General features: G+C 49.5%; 1 pseudogene; it reads right to left on the reverse strand.

Annotated features, from left to right (window-relative positions):
• Positions 1-241: 241 nt before the first annotated feature.
• On the reverse strand, positions 242-661 carry LOC149355126 (small ribosomal subunit protein uS10 pseudogene; annotated as a pseudogene).
• Between the last annotated feature and the right edge of the window lie 6931 nt (positions 662-7592).

Raw genomic sequence — 7592 nt, forward strand, 5'->3', positions numbered from 1 at the left:
TTCAAAGGCGTTTATGCGTTGGAAATGTACGGATACTTAGCGTTGTGCGCTGCGGAGAAGCTTAAAGGCCGTCGCAATTTTAATTGGTGATTACGTCACCGTTTCAAATGCTAGGCCAAAAGCACTTCGCGTACTTTACCTGAACGTTTCACAAATTGACCCTTTTAAGCTCGTCGATTTCTAAAACCTATGCAGTTGCCCTTTAAGGATTCGCAGCTGGTAGACATTATTACTGTAAAAGGTCAGTCACGTGTCTTTATTTTCCGTCATTACGGTGACACGTGCACCCAGCTTAAGAGTCGGCGATGGTGACCTCAACTTCGACGCCAGGCTCGATGCTGATCGATGTGATCTGCTTGACGATCTCCGAGGGTGAGTGGAGGTCGATGACACGCTTGTAGATGCGCATCTGGTAGCGATCCCAAGTCTTGGAGCCCTCACCACAGGGTGTCTTGCGGGTGGTGATGCGCAGGGTCTTGGTGGGCATCCGCACGGGGCCCTTGACGCGCAGCTCCTTGTCCTTAGCACCCTTGATGAGGTCAGCACACACCTTCTCCAAGCTGACCACATTCAGACTCGTCAGCGTGATCCTGATCCGATGGACGGGCCACGACTGCGAGTCGTCGACGGGCTTGGTGTCCTTGTACACAGACATGACGACCAAATTGACGACGGAGCCCACCCCTACTGCGCCTGTTTCTCTTTTTTCTTTCATCCCCACCTTCCTCCCTCTCTCACGGCGCGGTTCAGGTGTCCATCAAGAAGCAAGACAGACTGCGCCATTTTTTTTTCTCAAAAACCACCATCACAACATTTTTGCGTCCTCGCGCTAATATTTCGTCTATTTGTGGGAATGACGCAAAGAAAAGGAAAGCATTCTCAATCGGTACTAAAATGCCAATGGACCTCCAGTTTTATTGCGTGTTTTCTCCTTTCAAATGACGCCATAGATATTAGAATGCATGAATCACCGTGTGGTATTCGGCTACTGCCGCTAAATGATTTAGAAAAGAATTTATTCTTCCATACTGTTTCGGTTTCAACCGAATGATGGCTGTTACGTGAGTTCAACATTAGGTCACGTGAGGCACGGGAAAACTAATACAAATGCTGATGCGTGTTTTGACTCACTGTAGCACTTAAATCAGCCGGCTTCAAGACCTGTCATTACAACGAACGACATATCAGCAGTTATATTGCCGTTTTACAGCCCCTCACGTGACCTAATTTCCACTACACGTCACACCCATCGTTATGTTGGTGAAACCGAAACAGGGTCAAGAAGAAATTCAAATATAAATTATTTATTATGTGTTGGTGAATACCACGCGGTGCTCCATGTACAGCAACGTCTAACGCATTCTTTGAAAGAAGAAAGCAAGCAAGCAAAAGTTTCGTGTTTTAGTACTTTATTGAATTAGAGCAGTCCTAACAGTTTGATTAAAGAGTTACGCAAATATGTAAAAGGGGAGGAGTACTAACCCAAGATTTCACATAAACCTGACGTACAGTAAGGTCTATTGTTAAAGGGAACATGCGATCGCGTGTGCTCTGCGCTTCAGGAAGCCCTGCCGCCTGGATGCGGCGAGAATAGGCGGTCAAAGGCGCATGCGCGGAGTGACCAGCCGTCATGCTTACTGCGCATGCGTCTTGTGCCGACAATTCCCACAAGTTCTCGGCGGCAGCGCTCCGCGAAGCGCGGAGGCTACGCGATCGCATGTTCCCTTTAACAGTGGACCGTACTTTACAAGTGTTTACAATTGGCGGTAGTACATTACAGAAGGGTCAATTAGGCTTCTTCCCAGGCACCACATCTCCTGTAAGTTTGCTGTCGCATATACTGGGTACAGTTTTCTCACTTCCCAGCGCAGACAGCTACGGGTGGGTAAATCTATGCGATAGATCATCTCATTTTGTCGGAAAACAAGACGTATGCCGGGATGCAAAAAAACTGGGGCTGAACCGGGTCCCGACCGGTTCGGAAGGGTTCCTTTGAATCGTTCCGGCTCGGGTTCAGTTCCAAGATGGCGAAAAAAAATATGGGTTCGGTTCGGTTACGGTTCCGGGCGAAAATTCGGGTTCGGTTCCGGTTTCAGGTTCGGGTTCAGTTCCGGTTCGACACCCTGCGCACAACACACTCCCCCCTCAATTTACGACATTCCCAAGAGAAGAGTCGGACTCATGAGTGATACATTCGCGGCCTTGTAGCTTGGTTGCTGTCACGAGGACATCATAAGGAGCCTTTCCGTTGCTGCATATCAGTATGGGAACTAATCCCGAGGCACAGATTTCGCAGTAATCACCATGTCTTGAGAGAGGTGTTGCGCAGAGCCGGACACGTTATACATGGTCACTTGGCCTTGTGCCCTTCTTCGTCTGGGTCCAAAGAGCGGCTGCCGACTACTTTCAACCCCACAGCCGATATGGTCCGAAACCCGTTTGCAGGTTAGAGACGACAATCGACACCTTCCGTCTTAATAGGGCTAGCAGCAGATGCGTGACACGAACACTAGCTAAGCTGCGCAAAAAAAAAAACATATTTTGGGTGCTTCCTCAAGCATGTCCGAGAAAAAACACGGCTAAAGCGCATAGTTTGTCTGGAGACACTGATATATCTGAAGCAGCAGAAAAGGCTAATTTCAGGGCTTTCTTTTTGGCGGCGAGGAATCCTCGTGTTCACCAGAGGATAAAGCCATGCGTATAGATGGTATGCCCAATGTCGGAGTGTGGGGAGAGCTTGCGAGCGAAAGGAGCCACGGCTGTGTTGAACAGGAGTGGCTCTTCGGGCGTTGAGGAAGAGGACATAATGGAACATGCGAGAGCCGCAGTGTATCTGAGCGGGACCCTCTAGGATAGCAGTATGGGAACTGCTACCAATGGTACCCGCAATATCGAGAGTGATGTGGCGTTCTCCGCCGAGTGGTATCCCAATGACAACTTCTTCTTAGAGGAGATGGAAAGCGTCGTGCATTCAGAGACCTGGTCGATAACCGAGCGTAAAAGGAGAAAATAGATTGTCATCTTCAACACAGTTTTGCTGGCGTGTTTGGATGAATGTTTCGTATAGCCTGCCTAAGCAGGATGTGAGCGATACGTGTCTGAGAGCAGAAATGGGGAGGGGGGGGGGGTCTGTTGGGTTTGGGGATGAGTATCACTTCTGCATCCTTCCATTGAGGGTGCTCAGTGCTTTGGGTCATAACTGATGGCCACGTCTAGTTCGGGTTGGGAATAGCCGGTGTAAACGATAGTTGAAGTACGTGGCTTGTGAGTGCCAAAATGGGAGCGGAGCGTGTCAAGCAGTTCTTGGTTAGTGCCAGTGAAGTTATCTGCTACTGCTTGCAAGGTTCTATTCTTCGAGGCCTCTAGCAGCAACGTAAATGCTGCAAGCAGCTTACGAGGTTCAAGTAAAAGCATATCTGTTGAAGGACGGTGGAGAGAATGTGCGAAATAAAATAACCGCCCTGGGTACGCAACGTTTTGACCTCGAGTGTACAGCAATCGCGGAAGAACGCGAACAGCTTCTTAATTCATAAGAAGAATACATCAATGTCTTCAAAAATTACCGTCCGATCAACTCAGTGTGCGTTGCCTACAAAGTATTTACTGATGTAATCGCTAATAAAATCAGAACCTTCTACTTCAGTCAACCAAATGGCCTGGCAGGCTTTACTAGGATGCTCGGCAATATTCACAATAACGGTCAGACGATAGAAAAATGCGCAGAGTATAACAAACCCCTATTCAGGGTGTTTCAGGGAGGGACCAATAATTTTTAAATATAGTTTCTGTGGTAAAATCCCTTCTTGAGCAGTAATAACCGGGGCCATGGTGGAAGCTGTCAATTTTTTTATTACAAATACCTCAAGGGCCCTCGGGTGAGGGTGCCGCGTGATAATTGGCGAGCTAATTGATCACAATCTCTTAATTCAGTTTTAACTTTTTATGGAAGTTTAACGTCCCAAACCGACTCAGGCTATGAGGGACGCCGTAGTGGAAGGCTCCGGAAATTTCGACCACCTGTGGTTCTTTAACGTGCACTGACATTGCACATTACACGCGCCTGTACAATTTCGGCTCCATCGAAATTCGGGCGTGATCGAACCCGCCTCTTTCCTCCCGCCTCCACCCATCCATCCATCCATCCATCCATCCATCCATCCATCCATCCATCCATCCATCCATCCATCCATCCATCCATCCATCCATCCATCCATCCATCCATCCATCCACCCACCTATCCATCCATCCATCCATCCATCCATCCATCCATCCATCCATCCATCCATCCATCCATCCATCCATCCATCCATCCATCCATCCATCCATCCATCCATCCATCCATCCATCCATCCATCCATCCATCCATCCATCCATCCATCCATCCATCCATCCATCCATCCATCCATCCATCCATCCATCCATCCATCCATCCGTCCGTCCATCCGTCCATCCGTCCAAGTCGCCCGGTTTCCCGGGGTTGGACTCCCGAAGCGCTCCTTGCGTCGTCGTGTCCGAGCGCGTTTGCCTCGTGTAAAACCGCGTTTGCTTCACGTTCCTCGTGTCTGCACTGCTTTCTTTGGATTTTCTGGTGTGCGCGTGAGTGAGCACGTTTGCCTCGCGTCTGCAGGGCTGGATTTGGACTTTTTGGTGTGCGCGCGAATGAGTGTTTGCGTCGCGTCTGCCGTGCACGCTTTGGGCTTTTTGTGCACGCGTGTGTGGAGGTCAGCAACGTGTATGGCGCATGATACCGCGCAATTGCTGCGTGCCACTGTGTGTCACAAGCTCCAGAAAGCACCCAACGGTGAGATGTCACGAATTACCCTCCAAACTACAGCGTCGAGAAGCATGGCGTAAAAATTCGCTCGCCAAGGACTGTAAGGGAACGGAAGCAAGTGGGTGCCAAGCGATAGGTCTCTGTAATGTTCCTTGCATTTTACAGAGAAAGACTACAAAAAGAAAGGTCAACTAAGGTTCTTCGTTTGTGAATGGTTCCTTCCTTTTTTGTGTGACCGTGCAATAAAAGTATCAAGCTGCTGGTTGAAGTACTTTCTGGTTTTCTCGGCTGAAGTTGCGCTTATAAAGTTCCACAGCTTCAGCTATATTGATTGTTTTTTTATAAATTGCAATAACTTATATAAGAGCCAATATTTGAAGTACACGAAGCGGAAATCTACTGTGTGTGACCAGCTGTGTGTGTCCGTCTCATTCACCGTCTAAATTGGGTCGCGAGAAGTGAATAAAAATCAGGGGAGCACTTTGGCGATCTAAAGTGCAGAGGCAAAAGCCTCGAACCGCCTCTGTCGCTGCCCTCTGCTTGGCAGCTGTAAAAGATCGTTTGGCGACTCTTGAACGCTTCCGTTCGGCATCGCGAGCGCGTTTCGTAGCGGGCGACATTGGAGTGCGCGCGGAAGTGGAGGGAGCAACTGAGAGAGCTCTGGGTGGTACGACCCTTGCGCAATCTTGTGACGCCATTACGCATGCGCCGTTGCTAACTCAGAGACCTCTGGGTGGTACGACCGTTGCGCCGTCCTGGGACGTCATTGCGCATGCGCCGTTGTTATAACATCTGAGAATTGCGCATGGGGGCACTGCGCATGCGCAGGGTGCGCGTTTACTGGGTATCATTAACTGACTATCATTACTGGTCGTACATCTACTACTGCACCATTAACTATCATTACTGACGTTTCAACTAACCATTCTTACTATAATACTGATGATGGACAGGTGCCGCGGACGCACCGACGGACGGACACGCTGGCGAGTCATGAGCCATAAAACGCTTTCGCCTTAAAAGTAGATTGAAAGCTTCAGGCGAACTTAACGCAACATCCTGAGGCAGAGCCGCTCGCCCGAGAGGATGTTCGGCTGAACATTAATGAAAAGGCCAGAGCCAATGCTAGCGAAGTCAAAGAGGATGAGAGAACGTGTTGTGCAGCGCGTTCAGCAGAAACGCAGAAACCTGACACTTTCGGTCAACTGATTCGGTGCATATAGAGTTTCCGGACTCTAAGTTGGACGCTAGTGTTTACGGCGATCGATGCAAAACGAGTCTCCTGTTTTCGCAGCGCTGTGAGCTTAGTCACATTCCAGAAAGCAGCTGCAGTAGTGGAAACGCTGCACCTGGGTGCAAGGCAGACCGTCATCTGCAATCGGCTGGAACGCGTCAGGAGCAGGGCGAGAGCTGCATGCCAGCACTCATGTCGGGAGAGAAGGCTGGTTCGTCTGCGCCTGAAGACGCTAAGGTGCTGGACGGTAGTGTGTTTCAGAACAACCCAGACGACATGGGGGTTGTAGACGTCATTATATCCGAGAAAGATGAGGACGGATGTGCCATCAGGGATGCTGAGGAGGAAGAGCGCAGGTCTGAAGAATTTAGTAAGGGCGCCAAAGACAGACGTGAGCCAGGTAGCACACGTGAATCGGCGGACGATCAGAGTGATATTATCAGAGAGCAGCAGCCTAGGCAACAGAAGCAGCATGCGCTTTCACAGGAGAAAATGAAAGGAAAGCTGAAGATAGAAAGCTGCAACCTGAAGGAAAGGAACCGCCAGTTAAGGAAAGTGAACTATCACCAAAAGGTTCTGGACAAACAGGAGAAACAGGGTGCTGCCGAAAGAAGAGGAAAGGCAAGCGCAATAAAGAGAGTTGCCACCGAAAGATGAAAGGCAGGCATTAGAAAGAGTGGTGCCGCCGAAAAGAGAGAAAGGGCAAGCGAGCGAAAATGGTTTTCTATTGCCGGATGAATCAGGGACACCGTCAAAATGACTGCAGCAAAGTCCGTCACTTTGTGAGCCCCTAAACTAGATTTAGAATCGTAGCTAAAGAAATGTACAAGGGCACGGGCTGTCATGCAGGCTGTTATTTTCCGCTGCAGTCACGGGACAAACCGCGGTCCCACAGAAAGCGGCACCCACGCGCAGTGAAAACGCGTGTATGGCTCACGAAGGAAAGATTGTACCGAAGAGGTAACAAGTTAACTGGCCAGAAGAAACTGTCTAAGCGCTCCGCCAAGCATAGGTCTAGCGACGGAAAGCCGCGACTTGAGATGACACCATTTAGTAGGCGTAAAATTAAAAATCGTGGTAGATGCGACCCACTCATTGAGCGGAAAGGGAAAAGGGTGCGCAAGGAACTGAAGACTCGTGGAATGTCTCGCCACCACGAGCGAAGAAAAAGAAACGACGGTCCAAGCGGATGCGTTGCGAACTCGCAAATGAACGCCGCGACTGACGTGAGAAGCGTAAGGAGAGAGACAAGTTGCCAGTGAGAGAAAATGACTCGTTCTTGTCTTCTTCTTCCTGTAGAAATTGGAAGGACAAGTACAGAGAGAGAGGAAAACGCAGCTACAGCCGAAGAGGCAGAGACATTAGCTTCCACGGTAGCGAATATTGGTTAGCGTCCGTTAGAAGCGAGTTAAACGCTGACGTAGACGCACTGAGTCGTGCGTTTTAATCAAGGCTGCCTTTGACCGCCTACTGACTTTGTCACTTTGCGAACAGCTGTCAAGTTCGCTCGTAGACGGGGCAAAATTATTGTCCTCATTTGTGGCCTCAGCTGAGCGTTTTCTGAACCATGTGATCTCAAGGGAC

Source organism: Amblyomma mixtum, chromosome 3 (assembly GCF_055824585.1).
Source record: "Amblyomma mixtum isolate Tamu chromosome 3, ASM5582458v1, whole genome shotgun sequence".
Classification (NCBI taxonomy): Eukaryota; Metazoa; Arthropoda; class Arachnida; order Ixodida; family Ixodidae; genus Amblyomma; species Amblyomma mixtum.